Consider the following 25,769-nt stretch of genomic DNA (forward strand, 5'->3'; position numbering starts at 1 on the left):
ACAATGATAGGCCTCTGATGTTCATGTATGTGGAAGAGGGCAGACAGCCCAGTGTATTATGAGAACATAGTATGATTAAGACATTTAAGACAATTTGTGATCATCTGCATTTTAAAGCAACTGTTATCATTTGAATGTATTTTTTGGTCAAAAATGCAATAAAATCTTTGTGTCCATATATACAGAACATGTAGTCCCTGACTTACGATAGAGATGCGTTCCGATGACTAAATGAAAATATCAAAAAGTCAAGACATGGCCTAGCCTACCCAGGAGTCTTAAAGAATTGTTCAGTATGGGGTAGAGAACTGTAATTTGTTAATAATATAATGTGACAGTACATAATTTAGTCAAACAGAGCAATTTTCACTCCCGTAATGTATAAACTTTACTGCATATATATATATATGTAGCTATCGGTGTGTAGATGATCACGAGTGGAGGGCGGAGCCAGACGAAGCACAGCTTTGGCTAATGAGACTAATCAGTGCGCCAGTAATAAGGAGAGAGAAAATTTGTGAAAATTGTGCTTTGCAATACACAAAATGTTATTATAATATCGAGACATCCAAACTTTTTTGAACGTTGGCAAGTGTAAGGAATCTCACAAGGCAGGAGATGCTTAGATACTGGCAGCCTCCCAACATATTGTACCAAATATACGCCGCTCTGTTTGCCTGCCGCACAAAACTTCAATTATTTGTACAATTTTGTCCTATCGCTACAATCATCGTAAGATCGAAAAGTCGAACCATCGTAACTATCTGTACACATGTAATATATTACTCTCATACTAGAGCAAAGTGAAATAAATTATATATATATACTTTTCTAATGTGGCCTCATTTAAAATCATTAACCGGTTTTGGTCAATTGTTTGTAATTAGTCTGCCACTGGAGTTTCTTTGAAAAGTCTATGTATGTGGCAGAGGGGGGAGAGCGCTTTCCTCTCAGTGTGTTATAAAGGAGTTGAGAAAAACTGTGCATAAAAATAGAATGATTACTACATAGTGTGTATTAGATGTTTGAAACAATGTGTGATCATCTGGATTAAAATTTTTTATATATATATAATATATTTAATATTTTTTAATATATTTGTCAGAAATGCAGTCACACCTTATATATATAATTTTGCAGAGTATAATAATTTACATTAATTAGCCCTCGATATGAATAGCCCACACGCACACACACACACACACACACACACACACACACAGTGGTCTTGTTTCCGTTTCGAGACTTTAAAAAGCTTATTGTGTGTTAAAGGGAATGAAACCCATCAAAGACTAAGGCATGCGTCACAAAGCACAAGCAGGGACTCGTGCACTCGCTGCTCATTAAAACACACTCACACTTATTTTTTTCTCTCTCTGAGCTGTAGGCTTCAGTAACAGCGTGAATGAATCAAAGTGCTACTTTCAGCTTTACTCATTTATTTGCATTTTATTGACTCATTCTGTTTTTTTTTTGAAAGAAGCTACACCTTTAATCGAAAATCACTTCAAAAACATTTTCCCAAAAAGTTTTTTCGAGGAGGGAAAAAAAGGAAAGAATCTATAGGACCCTCGATATAGGAACTGGGTAGATGGAGATGAATTTCTCTCATCCGCTGCAGGTTTGTGATATATGGATGTGGATGTGGTGCATGATGGGAAACGAGGTTTGGGCCGAAAGCTGGACCACATCTCAGTTGAGCTATGACTCATCTTTCCTGGCATGCTTTCTCTCTCTCTCACTCTCTCATTTAACCTCTTCTATTTCCGTTTCTATTTCTCTCTGTGTGTGTGTGTGTGTGTGTGTGTGTGTGTGTGTGTGTGTGTGTGTGTATGACATTACAGACAGCAGTCTGCTATTTTGCGAATATATAAATTCATGTTTCATTGTCAAGGAAATGTAAGCCATCAGTAACCCTTAATAAAAAACAGTCTGAACATTTTCTAATAGTATTTTTTTAATTCATTATATTATATTTAAGGTATAAATAGCTTGTGGGTGCACTGTTACCAAAGAATAAATATTTAAATGCAGAGCGATGTGTATATATAGATATATGTATTAAACCTATAGACATTAGATTTTTATTAATATATATTAAGGAATGAAACATCATAGTTGTCACTCTATAATATCATTTGATTCATTTACATATTTAGTTATATCTTACACTTACATTCACTTATTTAATTATATTTACTTTATATTATAGGAGCTGTAAACTACTGTGCCCTCAAACACATCAATCACGTTTGGTCCTTTGTTTGTTATTCAGTCTGCCACTGACGTATACTAGCAACGAAAATGGAGGATTTTAGTTTCATTTGTTTGTCACTTCACTCAGCAATACCTCAATAAGGTATTATTGCTATCTATCTAATTAACTATCTACATAATAAATTTACATACATTTTTTCTATTTTCAAGCAGCAGATCACAATGCAAAGCTGATAAATTGTGTGTTCATAATGAGAAGATAAGATAAGATAAGACAAGACAAGACAAGATAGAACTTAATTAATCCCGAAGTAAGTTATTTTGCCAGAGACTGATTCAGATTACAAGAAAATATTTATATAAATTAAACATGTTTGAAAAATGTATAATTAATTATTAGGATTTTTTTTTAATTATTATATAAATATATATATATATAATTATATATGATAATTATAAATATAATAACAAATCCGTTAATAATCAAATCGATTATTTATTTTGATTTCCTAGAAGAAGAGAAGGCTATCTTATGTACAGAATGTTATTAACTGTTATACCATTTGCCAGTATGAATACTTGTTACTGATTGGCTGGGACGGTCAAACCATTCAAAAATGCATTCGCTTTAAGAAAATGAATGATTTGTAGACAATCGAAATGAGAGTAGCACAGAGGTACAGTTGCAAACAGAGAGACCACTTTTATAAACATTTCCTAATGACCTTGCTAAGCTAACCGGAAGATTCGTGTTTGTCGTTTAACTGTTATGGTTATAGGGAAATTTTAATAAATGGGCCGTAGCACAAGATGAATTGATGAATTTGACCGATTAGTGAAAAAAATATGGAAAAAAAAAAACGGCACTAGGAATTAACACCAACTGCTTGTACAGACACACAGAGTGGTTCTTAATCTGTTTATTGTGCATTACAATCATGTAACACACAAGTAGCTATTTTGAATAAAAAATAAATAAATAAAATGATTCTAATGCTTGCTAGCACATCTTGTTTCATTTTTGTGAACTTTTTTATTTTGTGTTTCCAAAATTAGTATCTTAGTAAAGAGTCCTTTCAATGAAAAAAAAAATCTTTTCACAATGTGGATGGAAATTACTTTCTCTCTGCCTCTCTCTCTCTCTCTCTCTCTCTCTCTCTCTCTCTCTCTCTCTCTCTCTCTCTCCAATCACTCTGTTTTCTTTTCCTACCCCTACCTTATTTTGTCTCCTCCCCTCTGGCCATTTCTCTCAGAGCTGCCCATCCCCCCTCCCCACCAATTTGTGTCCTCCTTTGCTACCCATACTTCCTTTCTCTCCCCATCAGTGGTCATTTTCTCTTCCTCCACACTCAAGACGTCATTCATAATTGCAGGCAATTGAATTAATCTGTATATGACACACATATAGGCTTATATCTCTGTAAGTCAGAGTCAGTGTTACAGTGCAACATGCTGAGTCTTGGGCAAGAACGCGAATTCCCCCTGCAGCGTGTTTGCCCTTGATACGAGCTCATTACCGTTGGAGGGGTTTAAATCGTATCTTCACCTTGTTTGGGGGATGATGGGATGGAAGTTTTCTCGCATGATGTAACGCCACTGCAACAGTCTCGCGTTCAACCTCCAGCAGATAAAAGACTAACGGTGGAGACTACAGGAAATAAATATCTTCGCTAATCCGCTAACCGTTAGCTTACAGGAGCAGCAGATCAGAATCGATATATACCAGTTTTAATGCGTCTCTGCCACTCGGTACAACCGGGACGAGTTTGGATGCTATATGTGTCGAATAGATTTTACAATCGCAAACATACTTAGCGCCGACGCAAGACGTTTTAAACGCGCACTTTCTGAAAATTCACCTCAGGTGTCATTTTTTTGTGCTTCCTCTTAAAACACTACACTTTGTATCCATGTTGCTTCAGCTTGTGAATTAGTGATGGAAAGATCAGATCATTTCAGTGACTTGATTCTTTCAATCTTGTTCATCAAAATGAACTAATATTTTTTCAGTTGTTTAGTTCATTTCGTTCCTTCATATAAAATAAAAACGGTACATTTTTTATAAACAGATCCCCCAACACGTCTACATAAACGATCTTGGACTACAGTTCTAATACTGTAAATATAAAAAAAAATTGTGCAGGGTCTATGGGAGTCACCTGATGAAAGAACTAATGTCTCGGACCAGAGGATTCATGAGATAAACTACTCAATTGTGTTTCCTGTGTAATGCACTGCATAGCATCAATAGGAGTCACGTGATAGAAGAACGAACGACTTGGACTATAAAAGTGGAGAGGAAAACTACTCAGTACTGTTTTCTGTACATAACTTACAGAGATCCTGCGATGCTTTGCTCATGCGCATCCAGTAGAAAATAAAAGAATCATCTTTTGAGACTTCTGAGTCACATTAAAGACTCGTTCAAAATGAACGAATCGCTCATGACCCATCACTACTGTGAATCCATTAACCATCTCATCTTTAAAAGCTTCTTTCCTTTTTTTCAGACTATTATATTATAAAAAAATATATATATATATATATATATATATATATATATATATATATATATATATATATATATATATATATATATATATATATATATTGTATACAAAATTTATTGCAAACAACATGTATGCCCCAACATGAAGTATTTGTTGAACAGGAAGTTGTATTGTTTGAATTTGCATCGTCATAGGAACGAGTAAATAAGTTCTTTTTCGTGTTGTCGAGTGATTGAAAAAAAAAAGAATAGAGGAAAACTCCATGACCTGCATGTACTTGATGTGTTAATTACACCGTTCTGCTATTAGCATTGATGTTTGTCAACCAGATTTATGAAAAACACAAACTAAGACAAGGTTAAAGCAAGGTCATTAATGGTGTATTCATTAGTAACAGTTTTTGAATTAGAATGACTTCAGATCAGAAGTCTTCAACCACTAGACCGGGTCATGGAAGAGTTTCTAGCAAGTAGCAAGAACATTCTGGAGAAAATTCCTAAATGTTGATATACTGTATGCATTTTGCCCTTTAAGAGAAATTATTCAATGTACATATTCGATGCAGTGAAAAAATATATGATGCCATGCAATTCAATATGGTACAGATTCTTTTATTTCTTTGGTTCAGACAAACGGCAAATCATTAATTCACTTAACTGCCTTCTGATTCGTAACACATGGCGCTTTCAAAAACAGGCGTAGTGCAAAAAAAGGTAAAAAAAAAAGAAGAAAAAAGATCAAATAAAACCAGATGTTAATTTCCTGTTGTGTCTCCAGGAAGTTACAGCTCTACCTCTGCCATGTTAATCTGTATGGTGCATCTACAAATAATTATATATATATATATATATATAAATAATTTTTTACCGGTGCACATATGTTAAAAACGATGCATCGTGATACAAATGGCAACCTGTATCTGTGGCACACTTTTTTAAATCGATGCATCACATTCGGTAACTTTTATTGCACCGATGCAAATTGATTAATCTTAACATCCTTAATATATATATATATATATACCACATATTACTGTGAAATGTTCACGCCTTGTTTATGTAGCAGGTTTTGGGGTTTGTGTAAGTGTATTGACAGTGACAGAAAGTGATAGAGAGATGATTGACAGGGCGAGGAGTTCCGTCTCAGCTGCAATCCTGCTCTGCTCTCACATGAGTGACAGGACCAGTCTCAATACAAAACCATATTGTGTGTGTGTGTGTGTGTGTGTGTGTGTGTGTGTGTGTGTGTGTGTGTGTGTGTGTGCGTGTGTGTGTATAGGGCTGGAGGGAGACAACAGGAAGAAAGAACAGCTGTGGGAATGGATGATAAAATGGACCTGTTTCTGTGTTTCCTGCTTTTCTCATATTCTTCTTTTTTTCTCCTTCCAATCTTACTTTCCCTCATCTCTCAAAACCCTGGGTGTCGAACAGTGTGTGTGTGTGTGTGTGTGTGTGTGTGTGTGTGTGTGTGTGTGTGAGAGAGATAGAGAAAGAAAGCCTCGGATTCCTATAGAACTTGTGATTGGACTCTAATATTTATTATTAAGATACATTGGAATGTAATGTAGGATATACAAAAAAAAAATTACAAAATAAATTGTGTGTGTGTGTGTGTGTGTGTGTGTGTGTGTGTGTGTGTGTGTGTGTGTACGGGTGGTAAATATGGAGTCATTAAAAAATGATGGGCAATGAAGGCCAGTGTGCCAAGAAGCATCCAGAAAGTCAACATGCTCCATGCAGCCATCTTATTAATAATAGATGCAGGACACGCCCATCCTGTGCATAATAAACCACAGCCATGCCCACCTCGTGCATAATTAATTATGGACACGCCTCTCTACACTAGGCCGAAGCATGTATGGAATTAGCTTTGTTGACAAATCAACAAATCATGCAGTGTGTGTGTGTGTGTGTGTGTGTGTGTGTGCATGTACATGCATTTTGCTAATATTAAAACTTGATATGGATGTCTTCATCTGTCTCCTCCTTGACCTAGTGTAATCTTCCTTTCACTATTCTCCGACACTGTGTCGCCCTTATTTTTATTTTTTCTGACCCAATGTCCCCTTAATCTGTCTCTCTTCCTTGACCAAGAATCCTTTTCATCTGTCTCTCCTTCTGTTTTTTTCTTTTCCTCACCGTATGTCTTTCATCCCTTGCACCATGTCCTTTCCACCTGTCTTTTTTCTCTTTCTCACTGTGTCATACTCACCTGTTTGTCCTCTGTCTCTGTGTATGCACTCCCTCTGTCTCTTATTCCTCACCCCTTTTATCTCACTCTCTCCTCTCTCACTCACTCAGTCTCTGTGGTTCTCTCTCTTACCCTCTAATGATCACTTCCTCCCTGTCTCTAATGACCCTTTTCTCCTGCCTCTCTCCATCTCTCTCTTATCCTGCTCTCTCTCTTTCCCAACCTTTAATAATCCATGTCTGTCTTTTTCTGTGTTTTTCTGTTTTCTTTTCTCTCATATTTTTTTTCTCTCTCTCTCTCATTCTTCCAATCCAATTCTTTCTCTTTCTATACTACTAACCTTTCCTATTTTCTCTTTATCCTCCTTTGTTTTCTCATTCTCTATCACCAGGCAGGTAGTTAGTCATTTATTTGAACATGATATGTCCTGGCGCAACATACAGTATATTGCCAAAAGTTTGCGGACACCTGGTCACAGGTACGGTATGTGGTTTTTGAGCATCACATTTCACACATAAGTGTTTAATAATACACATAATTTGCTGTTACAAAACCTCCAGATGTTCCACTAGATTTTGGAGGGTCCTTGTAGAAATTTCTGCTCATCTAAGGTGTTCAGTAGGGTTGAGGTCAAAGCTCTATAGCATTTAATTTTTCACTCCAACCCATAAAAAACATATCTTCATGAAGCTGGCTTTGTGCACAGGCGCATTGTCATGCTGGAACAGGTTTTCTGTCACCTAGTTTAATACTACAGCATCCGTCTTCCCATATAGTTTTTCCATTTTTCCGCACCCATTTGGTCATTTACAAATTTTTACCCTCTGATACACAGCTACCAATCGGATGAAGTTAATTGAGAAGCGAAACACACTACGAGATTGAGAGTGCTGTCTTCCGTCTTCCACATACGCAAACTCACAGACGTCAGCGATTGGTTTATATCTCTATGATTCACATTAAAGAAAGTAATGGCTTCCCTCTCACCCAGACAAAAGCGCTATTTTTGTTCTCCTGACTCTCAGACATGTCTGATTGAATCATCATTATTAATCAAACTTATGATCGCCGGGAACAATAGAGCAATAAATAAGGTTTAAGGCTAACATGACACCGAAAAATGATTTCTCTTCTCCTTTTGGGATTCATATTTTCACATTTTTACACCTTTTCCTGATATTTTTCATTGAAGGATATTTGGGCCATTAGTTAGATAATTTAGCTCTTTGCTTCCAGCACAGCAGCAGGTTTCTGTGTGATTACTGAGTCTGTACTTTATCCGTTTATTCCATTTTGCTCTCTCTTTTTTTTTTTTTTTTGTTTGGAGATGAGGATCAGTTATTTGATTGAATGATTACCTTAAGATTTGAGAGCATGCTCTTTCTCTCTTTCTTTCTGCTTTTTAGTCTGGTTATCCATCTGCACACCACTCTCTCTGCCTGTCTTTCTTTCCGCTTCAATCTGTTCCTCCGTATGCAGTCATGGCCAAAAATATCAGCACCCTTGCAATTCTGTCAGAAAATGCAACACTTTTCTCAGAAAATTGTTCCAATTGCAAATGTTTTGATGATCATGTACTTATTGTTTTTGTTTGCACTACAATAACACACAAAAAAAAGAGAAGAAAAGCTTTCACACAGAACTCAAAAATAGACTGCACACAATTATCGGCACCTTGTCAAAATTGTCAGAAATATTTGCTTTTCAAGCATGTGATGATCCTGTAATTTGTATTTAGACACACCTGTGGCAAGTAACAGGTGTGGGCAACATAGTAATCTTACTTGCAACCAGTTAAAATGGAGAAAAGTTGACTCAATCTTCGTGTTGTGTGTCACACTGAGGATGGAGAAAAGAAAGAAGTGTTGAGATGTGTGTGGATTTAAAAGAAAATATTGTGGGAAAAACATGGACAATCTCAAGGCTTCAAGTCCGTCTCCAGAGATCTTAATGTTCCTGTGTCCAGTGTGTGCAATATCTTCAAGATATCAACCTCCCTGGACGTGGACGGAAAAGCTAAATTAATGAAAAATTGCAATAAAGGATTGTTCGAATGGCTCGCCCTATCCGTCACCATCTGAATAAAAAAGGGACGCTATAGTAGGAGACCCAGGAAGACACCACTGCTGACACAAAGGCATAAAAAGCAAGATGGGAATGGCAAAACCTATGTGACAAAACCACAATCCTTTTAAGAGAAGTTCTATGGACAGATGAGACAAAAGTAGAGCTTTTTGGTAAAGGACATCATGGCACTGTTTACAGAAAAAAGAAATGAGGCCTTCAAAGAAAAGAACAGCCCCTACAGTCAAACATGGTGGAGGTTCATAGATGGTTTGGGGTTGCTTTATTGCTCCAGGCACTGGATGCCTTGACTGTGTGAAGAGTATCATGAAATCTGTTGATTACCAAAGAATTTTGGAGTGCAACGTAGTGGTCAGTGTCACCAGAGGTCATGGTTCTTCCAGAAAGAAAATGACCAGAAGCAAACTTCAAAAAGCACTCAGAAATGGTTACAAACAAAGCGCTGGAGACTTCTGAGTCCAGATCTGAGTCCCATAGAACACCTGTAGAGAGATCTCAAAACAGCAGTTCATCCAGTCATCCTTCAAATCTCAGTGACCTGGAGCAGATTGCAAAAAAAGAGTGGTCCTATATTCCAGTAGTGAGGTGTAAGAAACTCATTCATGGTTACGGGAAGCGATTGATTTCAGTTATTTTTTCCAGAGGTGGTGTTTCCAAATATTAAGTTGAGGGTGCCAATAATTTTGTCCAGTGCATTTTTTTGGGTTCTGTGTGGAATTGTATCAGAATTTCTCTTTTTTTTTGTGTGTTGTTCCAATGCAAACAAAAAATATAAATATGCAAGTACCAAAACATTTGCAACTGCAACAATTTTCTGAGAGAAGGATTGCTTTTTCTGACAGAATTGCAAGGGTGCCGATATTTCTGGCCATAACTGTGTGTATGTATATGTATGTATATAATTTTGGCTCATTCTTGTTTCCAGTGTCGCTTCAGTTTTTTGAGGTTTGCTGCCATTTGTTGATGCACAGCTCTCTTAAGGTCCTGCTACAGCATTTCAGTCGGGTTGAGTTCTGGACTTTCACTGGGCCATTAAAACATTTGGGTTCGGTACTTTTTCAGCCATTCTGTTGTAAACCTGCTGGTGTGCAAATCATTCACTGTTTCCTGTCTCTTTCTTTCTCTCTCTCTTTCTCTGTTTCTCTGTCTCTACCTTTCTCTGTCTCTCACACTAGTCTGTATCTTTTCAATATTTCTTGTTGGTTTTTTTCTCATCCTCTGCTCACCATGGCCATATCCTCTGCCCCCGCCCCCCTCTCTCTCCCTCTCTCTCACACTCTCTCGCTCTCTAATGTTTGTTTTTCCTGTTTTCCTCTCCATCATGCTCTCCTAATGTTCTATTTTTTTTCTTCATGACTGTAATTTACTTCCCTTTTAAATCTTCTTTCTTTCTTTCTTTCTTTCTTTCTTTCTTTCTTTCTTTCTTTCTTTCTTTCTGTCTCTCTCTCTCTCTCTCTCTCTCTGTTTGTGGTTTGGTGCTATCCTCTTGCATTAGGTGTCTGCATGACTGTTTGTTTGTGCACACTCACGCACGCTTGTGTGTGTGTGTGCGTGTGTGTGTGTGTGTTTGTGAGTAAGAGGTTATCTAAACTGACCCAGCGGGAACCGTTCTCTCTTCGCCCCTAATTCACTCATGAGGAATAAAGGAGTTGCACCGAGTGGGGACTGAATTGATCGCAGCACAAAGGGAGGAATTACCTGAGTGTGTGAGACTTCACTAGAATGAGGCCATATCAATAAACATCAGGCAGCATCCCGTGGTGAGGTGCGGCTGATTTTAGTGTGCGTACACTAGCGTGACAGCAGGAAATCGAAGCTCTCCGCGTCACAAACGCACACACAACACACACACACACACACACACACACACACACACACACACACACACACAGAGTTAATGTTCCAAACATGAGCTGATCACATCACACTGAGTGTTACGAAGGTGTGTGTGTGTGTGTGTGTGTGTGTGTGTGTGTGTGTGTGTGTGTGTGTGTGTGTTTAAATAGCTGACAATGACGGAATGAGCAATAAACTGCTTGCTATTTCATCTGCTTCAGATTTTAATGTGTCATGTGATGCTTTTCTGCTCACCACATTTGTAAAGGGTAGTGGTATATTTGAGGTATCGTAGTTTTCCTTCGACCAGTCTGTCCACTGAACCGGTCTCTTGAGATTATCACTTCACATCTAGTGCTGTCTATCGGCAGGAATCTGGCGATACGATACGTAGCACGGGGTTGCGATACAATATGTTGCAAAACATTGGAATACCGTAAGCAAGGCGATTTATAACACACCATCTTTTGCAAAACTTAGCAAAAAACATGGAGAGCATCGCATTAGTTCTTCTATAAAGATAGAGAATGCAGTCAGGCAAGGAAAGACAGGCATCTCCTGCACTCTCACTGGTTCTGTCTGCTCTAACCTTTTTTTTGTAGGTTTGTATATGTAGCTCAGTTCTTTAAGACACAAATTAAGCTTTGTCTGGTTATGAGTGCAACCACAAACAGCACATGTTGTTCCTGAGCTTTTTACATTTTAACATATTTTCTGCCTGAAAAACAACCGCACATAAACAAAACATATTGCCGTCCCTGCAAGGCAGTCAACGCTGGTACTACTCCTGGCAAAATATATACCCTTAATCGTTTAGCAGCGCCCCCAAGGAAACAGGTGGATATGAACGATCGCCCTTATACTAGTGCTTTCACTGTTTCACAGTTCAGAGATAAGAAGACTGCTATCTATCTAGCTGTCAGGATAAACTCAAAACGAAACAACCAGGCATGAACCTTGTATGAATTAAAATAAATTCAATCGTTTTTGAGAATTGTTACAGTATCACCAAACACAATATCGCGATACTCACATGTATCGATATTTTCTTACACCCCTATTCACATCTGATTTTTTGGGTTTTTTTTGCAACATTTTAAACAAAATACATTATTGAGAAAGTCATAGGTGATCAGCAGTTTCTGAAACACTTAAATTAGCCATTTGGACACTATTCCGATGCTCGGTATGCAGATTATAGCTGAAACTCTCAATCTGTTGATTGTCGATATGTTTAATATCAGCTCACCACCGTGAGAATCTTCTCATTAAGTGAATAAGTTGATAATGGTCACCATGATTTGCAAGGAACTCTGTATGTGCTGGCGTGTGACTCGCTGATGGAATGGAGACAGCAGACAGCCGTTTTGTCGTAGGTTGGACACACTGATGGCATTTGTGTGTGCTCTTGTGCGCTTTACCCCACAGGGCATCGGGGGGGAGAGAAGGGAGAGAGAGGCGTCTTCTGAATTATGGATGGGGTGAAGGGGGAGGTGAACCCATGGGAAACACACGTGTGAATGTGTATATATATATATATATATATATATATATATATATATATATATATATATATATATATATATATATATATATATATACATACACTTAATTTTATATACACACACATATGTACACGCACACATACATATGTATATATACATATGTATGAATATATATAATATGAATTTATATATATATATATATATATATATATATATATATATATATATATATATACACACACACACACACGCACACAAAAACGAGGCGTCACAGTCAAACAGGCTGACGAAAACTCACAAAGCAAATCATATAACCTATTAGTGCATACACAACTTCACACATACACACACAGGCGTGTGTGTGTGTGTGTGTGTGTGTGTGTGTGTGTGTGTGTGTGAGAGGCGGTGGTGTGAAGCGAGGCGTGTGAGAGGTGGCTTCGTGTCAGTGACGCTCGGCTCAGTCTCTCTCTTTCTTGGCTTGTCTTTAGGGATTAACATTGGGGAGAGAGTGAGAAAGGAAAAGAGAGAGAGAGAGAGAGAGAGAGAGAGAGAGAATAATCTATCACACTAACCACTTTCCTCTCAATCCTTTCTCTCTCTCTTTCTCTCTTTCTCTCCTGCATTTCTCTGAATATATTTGTCTGTATCTCCATTTCTGTCTCTCTCACTATTTATCATTCTCTCTTTTTGTATCTTTCACACAGAAATTTCACACAGATTGTATAATACGTATATGTTTGTACTAGTTTCGATTGCTGGTCCAAATGTTTTAAAAATCTAAATCAATGAAATTAAAATGATTGAAAATTTGTCTCTTTTCCCTTTGGCTTTTATGAAACAAAACAAAGGGATTTCGGGTGCAAAAATATTTTGCATTGGGTTGTTTGTATATAAAAGCTAATAAAAGCTAAAGAGTTCTGATTAGCTCAGTGGTAGCTCAGTAAATAAGATGTTGGACTTTTGATCGGAAGGCAATGAGTTAAAATCCCAACACTACCAAGTTGCCACCTCTGGGCCCTTGAGCAAGGCCCTTAAGGCCCTTAACCCCTTAATTGATCAGCTGTAAAAGTGAGATAACTGTAAGTCTCTCTGTATAAGGATTTCAGCCAAATGTCATAAATATAAATGATTCTAAATACAAATAAGGAAATGTTCAAGGAAGCGTGTTTTATCGCTGTCATGTGTGTGCACGTGTTTGTGTGTATTCATTATGATTTATAAAATACTACACACATATATTCACACCCTTATACTACACACATGCACGTAGACACACACACACACACACATGTGCGCACACACACACACACACACACACACACACACACACACCTAAACACTCTTAGCAAACTTTTCCTTCAACAACAGCACAGAAAAAAAGGTTGACACGAAGCAAAAAGCGAAAGAATTCTCCATCACTTTATTGCCTATATGTCATTGTTTGTTGTTGATGTTGTTTATTTATTTTTTCTTCTATTATCCATATGTTTACTGTCAGATTTCTGATACGAATTCCGTATGCAGAACTTTCACGAACGCTCACGCACTCCGCCATTTCATCCAGTCGCTCCTATCAATTATTTTCACTTCGTGCCGGGTAGTTTGACTTCACAGAGCTGTGTGCTTTGACAAAAAGTTTGCGAAAGACACAGGGAGAAAAGAGAGAGGAGAGAGAGAGAGAGAGAGAGAGAGAGAGAGAGAGAGAGAAAGTGAGAGTGAGAGTGGAGGAGTGGAGGGAAAGAAAGTAAGAGCGATTGAATTAAAATTTTATGACTGATGAATATTTCATAGCCCGAGTCCTGAATTCCACAATCTAGTGTTTGTTTGTGTGTGAATTTCTGTGTGTGAATTTCTGTGTGTGTGTGTGTGTGTGTGTGTGTGTGTGTGTGTGTGTGTGTGTGTGTGAGGAAAAAACAGAAAGAGAGAGATAGAGATAGGGCAAGGGATTGTGTTTGTAAGATGTAGCATGTAGCTGAAACCCCATATATGAGCTTCATTTACCTCAGAAGTTAGATTTTTTATATAATTTGTGAGCGCTGTTTGCAAAAAATACACCAAACACATTGTCTTTTTTTTATAAAAAACGTGTATGAGGATATAAACGCTTCTCCTGTGTATATCAGCATCACGTGACAGGCTTGTTTTAGTTTGCTGGGAATAACAATACAGATGCTAACTACGAGTCAGCATTCTATGCAAGTTGCTACATCAAATGACTTTATTGTAGTGAGTAAAGCTAATAAAGGAAAAACACTTCCTGGCGTGTGTGTGCTGTGTTTGTTCATGTGATTAGCATAGAAAATATTAGCATTTAATATTAGTTTTTTTGTTTTGTCATCATCTTTAATTTATCCATACATTCATCCATCCCTCCATCAAATCCCTACATCTATTCATCCCTCCATCAAATCATCCATCCATCCATCCATCCATCTACTGTATTTAGCCATCTATGAACTGTTAGTGCTCATCCATCCAGTCATCATTATCTATGAATTTACCATTTAGTTTCATTCCCCTTGTCTAACTGTCATCTTTCCGTAATATTACTGTAGTCTATCCATCAATTCATCTAATCCTTCAATCATTCATCCATCTATCCAGTCATTTATTGTCCATCCATTTACATTCTGTTATTGCTCATTCATTAGTCCATCCATCTTTACATCCATTTTTCATTTCTCCATCCATACATCCATCTATCCCTGAATCATATTATCTATCTATACATAAATCTATTGATTTACAATCTGTCACTGTTAATTTAACATCCATACAATGTGTATTTGTCATTGTCCACTTATACAGTCAATAATTATTTATCTGTCCATTCCATCCATCCATCCAACATCCATCCAATGCCGGTTTTTCATTGTTTGTTTATTCAGTCATTAATTCATTATCTATTGTCTACATTTTCTAATCCACTAATCTAACAATGCATCATCCAACCATCCTTAATCCATTTATCATCATCTATCTAATCAGTCCTCCATCATCCATCAGATTCTAATATTAACAAAGCATAAAGAACAGATTTACTGTAACTCAATAAAATCAATAAATGAATTAGATTTTTTTTTTTTGGAATTTATATTTTTATTTGATTAAAAACCAGTTTACCTCATCAAAGAAATATTCAATGTAATTTCCAGTAAGCACAAAGAATTTGCTTATGGCATTTATTTATCTCTGAGCGTCACACACAGACGGTACAGTAATGAACGTGTCTGGGTTTTGGTACAGTGTGTGATGTTACATGCGCTTTAGTACACACAAAAAAAGCACAGAATGAATAAAGGCATAAACCATAAATAAGCGGCTGTTGTGGCTGTTAATTACATATTGTACATGTTAAATAATATTGAAACTCTGATTATTTCTACTGGTTCATTCTTCAGTAAATCAAGGCACTCGTTTTTATTTTGTGTTTTCATCTGGGTTTTTTTTTTTCCTTTACTGTTTCTCTCCTGAAGCTAATGGAGGAGACTAAAAGTTGTTTATATTGGTGAGGCGAGCGGGTCAAGGTTGGCCAGGGCTCCACCAACATGAAAAGGAAGCTGTTTGTGTGTGTGTGTGTGTGTGTGTGTGTGTGTGTGTGTGTGTGTGTGTGTGTGTGTGTGTGTGTGTGTGTGTGTGTGTGTGTGTGTGTGTGTGTGTGTGTGTGTGTGTGTGTGTGTGTGCGTGTGTATATATGTGTGTGTGATTTAGATGCATATTTAACTCCTTCCTGACCAGCAAGCAGTTTTCAAAGCTGATTTCGTGCAGGCTGAATATATCTTCCCAGGAATACTTCACAATGTAAATTTTTTTGTAAATGCAATCTTCGATTTGTGGAGATTTATTTTCAGAATGAAAATGATTCCAGCATTTGCAGTTTCTACTACCATTCCATTATACAACAGTCGTTCTCTGTTCATCTGCATTGTAGTAAAATAATTCATCATTTGCTCATCCATTCATTGTCTTTGTCATTGTTCAACCATCCACCCATCTATCTTATCATCCATTCCTCCATTTATACATCCATCCAACAATCCATTCATTCATTCATCTATTTATCTATTAATCCATCCATCATTCATGTATTGCCTGGCAGTGTTCATTATTCTGGTCATCGTCTATCTTTCTATCCATTATGCATTGCCCTGTCTATTATGCCATGTCCATCTATCCATCCATCCATCCATCTATCCATCCACCTGCCTGTTCAATATGCTGGTTATTGTCAGTCAGTCCGTCTGTCCGTCTGTCTATCTATCTATCTATCTATCTATCTATCTATCTATCTATCTATCTATCTATCTATCTATCTATCTATCTATCTATCTATCTATCTATCCATTTTTGTTCCATTCATCTTGTGGTTAATTAATTCTGTCTAATTATCAATCTATTCATCTATCCAACCATATATTCTTCCATGCATCCATTGACTGCCTATCTGTCTGTCTGTCTGTCTGTCTGTCCATCCACCAATCCATCTATCCATCCATCCATCCATCCATCCATCTACCCATCAATTTTAACATCAAGTATCAGTAGTCCAGCCAGACAGAGATTTATTCATGTTTTATCATTGCTCATTCATCAATCCAAATATCCATCCATCCAACCATCCATCCATATATCCACCCATCCATCCATCCATCCATCTATCCAATATTGTCCTTGTATTCTCTTATTGTCATTGCTGTACCTAACACCATACACTATTTGTCATTGTTCTTTTATCCAGTCATTCATTTAGTATCCATCAGTCCATCCATCCATTCATCAATCCATCCATCTATTTTTCCATCCATTCATCCATCCATCCATCCATCCATCCATCCATCCATCCATCCATCTACTGCCTGTCTGTCTATCTGTCTGTCCATCCACACATTCATCCATCCATCTATCCATCTATCCATCCATCAATCCATCAATTTTAACATTAAGTATCAGTAGTCCAGCCAGCCAGAGATCTGTTCATGTTTTATAATTGCTCATTCATCAATACACACATCCATTCATCCATCCATCTAACCATCCATCAATCTATCCATCTATCTATCCATCCACCCATCAATCCATCCATCCATCCATCCATTGTCCTTGTATTCTCTTATTGTTATTGTTGTACCTAACACCATACACTATTTGTCATTGTTCTTTTATCCAGTCATTCATTTACTATCCATCAGCCCATCAGTCCATCCATCCATTCATCAATCTATCCATCAATTAATCCATCTATTTATATAAGATTAGGCAGTGTAAAATGGATGGAAATTAGTGGAAAATGATGGGTGAAAAAATCTCTTTTGACCATTATAGTTTAGGTTTGAGAACATTCAAAGATCACCATAGTAACTGCGTGAGCAATGTCCCCAGCATCATCCACGTAAAACACGAGCACTGCCTTCTCCCAAAATGTCAGCAGTTCAATCCCGAAACCCTTCAGAAGCATTTTTATTACAAACACATTTAGAGTTCATATCACAGCAACGCAGCAAGCCTCTTTTTCACATTTCTCCCCTGAAATGAAGTCCGTCCCCAGGCTTGCTCTAAACTGTGCCACCTTTGACTAAAAGGCAACTCACAAGGTCAAGTGGTCATTTAAGGTCAAAGAAAAGGCTCATCAAAGTTTACATTGAATTTTTAACCAATAGCAGAAGAGAGCTGTAAACATCACTATCTGCTGCTTTAATTCAGTTCAGTGAAGGTTGAATTTGATGTTAATCTGTGGGCTGTGTGCACGCTGGTGTCACAAGGTCATTACACAAATATATATTTACCACATATTGATTGTAGGCCTTGTAAAAAATCATAAAAAACACAATATCGATTAAATATTTGTAATGACAGTTTGATAAATGTTTGGCTCTCATGCTCAAAATTTGCAAAAAAAATTTTAACCATTGTTGGTCCGACAATCAGGAATGCAAATGTATTTTCGTATAAAAATTTTGGGATGCTTTAATTCGCATGAAACGCTGAACTTATTGCCTTCAACTACACATGAGTCTAGTGAAATTGTATGGATTTAATATTTGTGTTGGGTTTTCACTTCGACAAAATCCCACATGAGAGGAAGAGAAAGCGCAGGATTTCGGTGGATCTGGGCTCTGCTGAGAGAAGCATTGTGCCCTGTTTGAACTGATAGATAATCATCGGTGTCTGTTTAAAATTCAGTGTTTACTCCTGACCACAGTCCTGCTGGAGGACAAGCAGCGTCTAGTCACTCTGATCTGCTTTTGTGTGTGTGTGTGTGTGTGTGTGTGTGTGTGTGTGTGTGTGTGTGTGTGTGTGTGTGTGCGTGTGTGCGTTAGTCCCCAGAGAGTTAATTACTGATGAGGATGGCCAGGGCGCAAGCTTTTCTTTGTTTTTCTTTCTTTCTTTTCTCATCTGCAATTGTGCACGCTTTGCTCATAGCTAAAACTATGAACGTCTGTACAGGAGAAAAAAAACGCTTTTAAGTAAAAAAAAAACAACCTTGTTTTGAACACTACAAAATATTTTATGTCAAATCAAAAGTCACAGTGGTTCCACAATAGAAGAGCTACATGCCGAGAGTTTAACTCTCATTAAGAAATCCGGGTGATTCGGATGAATATCAGTGATGCTTCACATATTTGAAGCTCCACCCACTTACTGGTAAACCAGCATCACATAGTATAATAAGCAGTGTTGCCATTCTTTATGTTTTTCATTTTATGACAATAAAAACCCGTAAAAACAATAATTTTCTAACAAGTTTTTTTGATTCCTCACATTTTTTTTTATATAACATTAATACATTTTTTCTTTATATATATATATATATATATATATATATATATGTGTGTGTGTGTGTGTGTGTGTGTGTGTGTGTGTGTGTGTGTGTGTGTGTGTGTGTGTGTGTGTTAGGGTTGTCAAAATTAACACGTTAATAACACGTTATTTTAATGGCACTAATTTTATTAACTCGTGATTAAAAGAAAAAAGTGGTGAATTATCGCAGCACAACACACATTTATTCACAAAATCCTTTCTCAACTCGGATGAAAAAAAAATTAACTTTACCAGAAAATAATTTGTAATCGCTAAACATTTGAGTTACTGATGTGCCAAGTCTCAAATCATCCGGCAATTTACCCTCTGGGGGTCGACAAACGTGCATACGCGTTTTTTCCTCATAACGCCGAAACAAACTTAAATCACGTAGCGATAAAAGCAATACATTATTCAAATCTGTAAAGGGTCTACTTTTATTTGTACACACTAATAATAACAACAAAACGCTGTGCTTTTGTAAAATAAAGAAAACACACAGGGGGCGCTCTCTGCTGTCTCTGTCATCTCTCTTCACAGACACTTATCTCAGGGAATATTTGCCTCACAGACATAATAAATATATGTATATAAAACTCGAAATGACTACTTTTAAATAAATTCACGTTGCAAATATTTTCAGCTTATTTTCTATTCTTAGGTATGTTATAGGTACAGTTTTTCCGGTATCACCTTGTTAACCGATTAGAGTTTTAAAAACTTGATTATTAATAATTGAAGGTACATTTTAAACAGATAAAAATGTGCGATTGAAATCGCAAGTTAACTCATAACAATCATGCAATTAATCACGATTAAATATTTTAAACGATTAAAAGCCCTAATATATATATATATATATATATATATATATATATATATATATATATATATATATATATATATATATATATATATACATTAAAAGTATAATAAAGTAAAATGTGCTGAAATATTCAATGTTTTTGATGCTGTAACAAGTTCAAATAAATAAATGTGGAGTTTTATTACACTTTCTCTCCCTGTGATCTGCGTGATTTCATGGTTCTTTCATCACTGTGGTAAATAACGCAGGGTTTATGAGGTAAACGGGAGACTGGCTGCAGGAGCGCTTTCATTTCACACCCAGCTCCAGTCTGCTCTGCCTTCCCAGCATGCATTGCACTGCAGAACACTGCATCGGCTGCATAATCACACCAAAGTGCGGCCAGCATACTCCAGCTTACACTGCCCTCCTCCTCCTCTTCTTCTTCCTCCTCCTCCTCCTTCATTCTCTCTTAAACTCCCCCTCCTCCCCCTTCGCTTGTCTGTGTGTGTGTGTGTGTGTGTGTGTGTGTGTGTGTGTGTGTGTGTGTGTGTGTGTGTGTTTATTTGTGCACTCAGTGCCATTAGTTTTGTCTTTTGTTTCTACTGATGTCTGTTTTTTTCTGTCTGTCTGTCTGTCTGTCTGTCTGTCTGTCTGTCTGTCATCCTCTCATGTCTTTATAAGCTGTCTTTCTCTCACTGTTTCTGTCTTCTCTCCCTGTCCTTTGCTCTCTTTCTTTATATTTATGTCTGTCTTTTAACCTTCCTGCCCTAATTCTCTCTGTCTCTCCATCATCTGCTTGTTTGTTTTAAACCTGTCTTTCTCCCTACCTGTCTTTCTCTCCTTTTCTCTGTAAACTCTCTATATTCCAGTTTGTCTCACACCTTCTCATTATATCTCACTCTGGTCCCCTCTCCCCTCTTTCTCTCTTCCTGCCTTTCTCTTTTTCTGTCTCTTCTTTGTTTTCTCTCTTTTCTCTTTCTTTCCTAATCTGTTACTTCCTCTCATTTTTCTCTCTTTATCTGCCGCTTTCTGTCTTTCTTTTATTCTTCCTGTTTTCCTCTCTTTTTGTCTCTTCTTCATTCTCTTTTTCTATTTTCTTTTTTTTCCTGATTTATTTCTTCTACTCATCCCTTTCCTCTTTATCTGCTCCACTCTCATTCTCTTGTTCTTCTTTCCTTCTTTCCTTCCTTCCTTCCTTCCTTCCTTCCTTCCTTTCTTTCTTTCTTTCTTTCTTTCTTTCTTTCTTTCTTTCTTTCTTTCTTTCTTTTTCCTCTCTTCTTCATTCCCTTTCTCTGTTTTCCATCATCTCTCACTCACTTATGATTTCTCGCTCTTTGCCCTCTCATTCTTTCTCGTGTTTTTGTGTCTTTATCTGCTTCACGCTGATTCTCTCTCACTCTACTTGCATTTTCTCTTTTTTCTTATCAGTCCCTTCTCTACCATTTTCCCTCTTTCTTTCTTTCTTTCTTTCTTTCTTTCTTTCTTTCTTTCTTTCTTTCTTTCTTTCTTTCCTGCATTTTTGGGGTTTTGCATTTCTCCCAGCTATTTAGTTTTTCCCAATGTCCCAGCCAGTCTGTTTTCTTCTCTCTTTTCTCTCTGTCTCTGTCTCTGTCTCTCTCTCTCTCTCTCTCTCTCTCTCTCTCTCTCTCTCTCTCTCTCTCTCTCACACACACACACACACACACACACACACACACATACTCTCTGTTTTTCCTGATCTGTTCCTTCCTGTCAATCATTCTCTCTTTATTTGCCCCCTGCTCTCTTTCTTCTTGCTTTTCTCTTTTCTCTCTCTTTGTCTCTTTCTCTCGCTTTGCTAATCATTTCTTCCCTTATTCTTTCTCTCTCTATCTTCCCCTTTTCATTTTCTCTCATTTAACCTACCATTTGTCGTTCTCTTCTTCCTTTATCAACTCCTTCTTCTCTCCCTCTTTCCTCTTTCTCTCATAGATATTTTCTCTCTCCACCTCTTCTTTCTTTCTCTATCTTGTTCCTTGTTCTATTTGTTTGGAATTAGGCTTTTCTTCCATTTATTTCCCTATTTATTGATGTCCCAGTCTTCTCTCTCTCTCTCTCTCTCTCTCTCTCTCTCTCTCTCTCTCTCTCTCTCTCTCTCTCTCACCACTCTGAGCTGAATTCCTCGCTCTCATCTTTTTGGCTGTGAGTGTTGGCATCCTTCCTGAGACCCACGCGCTGTGTGAATTAATGTGCCTAATTAACACCACGTTAATTATTTGTAAATTGCGTGTTTGGGTACACATTACTTGAGAAGCATATGTTGTGCCGCGTGTTAGCCGAAACAAGCGGGTGCATAATGCCATCTCTGGAGTGCGGCGCTGTGTGATGGGCCAATCAGTGCGCAGACCCTCAGAGAGAGAGAGAAAGAGGGAGAGAGGGAGAGAGTGAAAGATGTACACATTGAATAAAGAGGCTCTCTGACATGATTATGGTGTTGTCTGATCATGACAGGAGTTGGTGGATTGAAAACTTTATTCACAAGTGCTGAGGACTGACAGATGGCTAAGTGGAGATAAGATGAACAGACTGTAGCAGGAGCTTTTTTCACCAGTCATTTCTGTCCTTCATTATATACAGTATCTCTACTCACGTGTGTGATTTAGGGGTGTTGGTGAACAAGGTGTTAGTGATCCAGGTAACGATTCAGGTGTGTTAGTAATTCTGGTGTGTTAGGGTTCCAGATGTGTTGGAAAGGTAGATGTATTAGAAATTCATGTGTGTTAGAAATTCATGTGTTAGAAATTCTGGTTTGTTACAGATTTAGGTGTAAGAAATTCAGCTGCATTAAGGATTCAGGTGTGTTAGGGATTCAGGTGTAAGAAATTCAGGTGTGTTAATGATTCAGGTGTGTTAGAGATTCAGGTGTTCTAATAATTCAAGTGGGTTAGAGATTCGTGTGTTAGGGATTGGTGTGTTCGAGATTCAGGTGTGTTAATGATTCAGGTGTGTTAGAGATTCAGGTGTGTTATAATTCAGGTGTAAAAGATTCAGGTGTGTTAATGATTCAGGTGTGTTAGTGATTCAGGTGTGTTAGAAATTCAGGTGTGTTAGAAATTCAGGTGTAAGAAATTCAGGTGTGTTAATGATTCGGTTGTGTGTTAGCGATTTGGGTGTGTTAGAGATTCAGTTGTAAGAAATTCAGGTGTGTTAATGATTCTGGCATTGTGTTGTTTTCTCATGTAGTTTCACAGTAATTACATAATATAACTGTTTTCACAGGCTTTTTTTGGAGACAGCATGTTTTCTACTGTGTTCATGTTAGTTCAATTTCAGATTATTGGACGGTGTGTCCTGGCTGATTATAGGCTTTTTACCTGAAAATTTTTATTCAGATTATTTTAAAACCGAACGAGCCGTACACAGGTGGACGCTTTAATCCTGTTTATTATTTCAGAAATGTTCCAGAGCCATGATGGCCCTGACTGACGCATACGTTCATCCTCACTAGTGTGTGTGGTTAAGAACAAGGTCCCCTTGCCACAGAGATGGAGAACCCAAACAGGCCATGAGGGTATTCTTTTCATCACCCCCTCTCTTTCTCTCTCTTTCTCTCTCTCTCTCTCTCTCTCTCTCTCTCTCTCTCTCTCTCTCTCTCTCTTTTTTTAGCTCACCATGCCATTTTCTCATTCATAACCATTTCATATTTATTTTTGCTACCCCCCACCCCACCATCTTTTTTTCTCCATCCCGCTACCCCTCCCTTTCCTTCCTCATTAGCAGTCAGCTCCTGTCGTGTCCTAACCACTGGGGAGACCTTCGCTTATACACCCTCCCTTATCCTCCTCCTCCGCCCCTCTCCCTCCATCCATCCCACTGTTTTTCACCCTCTCGCCTTTTCGAAAGTATTTGCGCGTTCATTTAGTCATGCCACACTTTAGCCAATTTAAGAAACAGGCCGTTTGCAGCCGTTTGATTTTCTCCGTTCGACTGCGTGGCTCTAAGCAGTGGCGCCTGTCTTGAGGGAGACTTTCTAAATGAAGTTCTCTCTCTTCCTCTCTCTCTCTCTCTCTCTCTCTCTCTCTCTCTCTCTCTCCCCCTCGCTCATTCTCTCTCCCCCTCCGTGTGCTCCCTCAGGGCTGACGGCACACTCGTAATTTCTCTCAGAGGGGAGTTTGACTGCGAGATGGATTATTTCTGCTTGAACTCAGACGCAGAGCGGGATCAGACTGCCAGTCCGTTCGGCGTCAAAATTAAAATGATAAGTTGACGCAGCACAGCGGCTCGAAAAACAACAACAAAAAAAAGACGGCCGAGTTGGGTGTTGCATGTTTTTTTTTTTTTTTTTTTTTTAATTGGTGCCAGAACAGATTCCACTAAAACAGTTGTTCATATACGCACACTCTGGCTGAAACGTGTTCTTCGGCGCAGTAATGAGTCCAAAACAAAGCACTACTGCTTTTATATAAAAAGAAAAAATGACATTTTTGTTCTGCCAATGCTCCTTTTTCTTCAACACGTATTGGCTGTGATTATGTGAGCTGAATTGATTTTTTTATTACTGTTTTGCTTAAATAAAAAATGTTATCCACGTGTCCCTCTGTGTCCTGATACTGCAATACTTGAAATAAAAAAAGAAATTTAGCTTTTTTTATTTTTTAGGCAACAAAAAGTAGGTTGTGAGATCACATGTACTATAAGCTAATTCCTTAATCTATAATTATTTTAATCTGTAATCATTTGGACTGAACAGAAACACGTTTTCTGGCAGATGCATCATCCATTATTTTACACCAGGGTCATATTCAGTTCCGACAACACACACAACATGTAGCAGGGGGTATTCACTGCTACTGACCACCAATCAAGGATGTTCTTAATGGCTGTATATATGTGCACATAGAATAAAATTGAATTGAATTGAATCAAATTATATACTGTGTAAAATGAAACAATAGAACAGAAAGAAAATTATATTACTTGATGAAGTAGGATCTGCTGGAATGAAACTGATTAGAATATGACAAGTTGGGATTGGACTGAATATGATATAACTGGATTGGATCAAATGGAATATAACCTGATAGAATGAAACTAAAATTAAAAGACGGGCATGGCATTGTAATAAGTAATAGGATCAAATAGAATATAATGAAATGGATGGAATGGTATGTGATAGACGAGAGCAAAATAGAATCAAAAAGCGTATAGAAAATATAGAATATAAAAATGAAAAGAAAGGGCTTTAAATAGAAAATGATTTTGAATATTAGAATATAATCGAATTGTATTTGTAAATGTAAATGTATTTGAATGAAATAGATGAATGATTAGAGAATAGAATAGAATAGAATGTGATTGTAATGAAGTAGAATAGAATAAAAAAGGTACTTTATAGAATAGAATAGAATAGAATAGAATAGAATAGAATAGAATAGAATAGAATAGAAAGTGATTTCAATAGAGTAGAATAGAATATGTTTGATTATTTAGACCGTGTATGAATATATTGACTGTTTATGACTATTAGACCACGTTAGAATGGAATGGATTCAGAAGCGAATGGAATAGAATTGAAAGAGATTCTAATCGAATTGAAGGTAAAAGAAAGAGGCGTGTGCAACGCGGTGGAGTCCAGCAGTGTATGAAAAGCTCTTTTAATCAGGTATTAGATTCTCCCTGCTGGCTGTGCTTAGAATCTCATCTTACAGCACGTCTCTAGTGAAACACTTTGACTGAGTGGCTTCTCCTGCAGGAACAAACACAAACTGACCAGCATAAAAGTCACCTCTCCATCTCTCTCTCTCTCCATCTCTTTCTCTCCATCTCTCTCTCTCTCTCTCTCTCTCTCTCCATCTCTCTCTC

The 25,769-nt window shown here is 37.5% G+C and overlaps 1 protein-coding gene across 4 annotated transcripts in view; it reads left to right on the forward strand.

The window, feature by feature from the left end:
- ldb2a (LIM domain binding 2a) overlaps positions 1–25,769 on the forward strand; it is an 81,262-nt gene that overhangs the window by 23,743 nt on the left and 31,750 nt on the right. The gene's annotated exons all lie outside the window — the stretch shown is intronic.

Source organism: Silurus meridionalis, chromosome 5 (assembly GCF_014805685.1).
Source record: "Silurus meridionalis isolate SWU-2019-XX chromosome 5, ASM1480568v1, whole genome shotgun sequence".
Classification (NCBI taxonomy): domain Eukaryota; kingdom Metazoa; phylum Chordata; class Actinopteri; order Siluriformes; family Siluridae; genus Silurus; species Silurus meridionalis.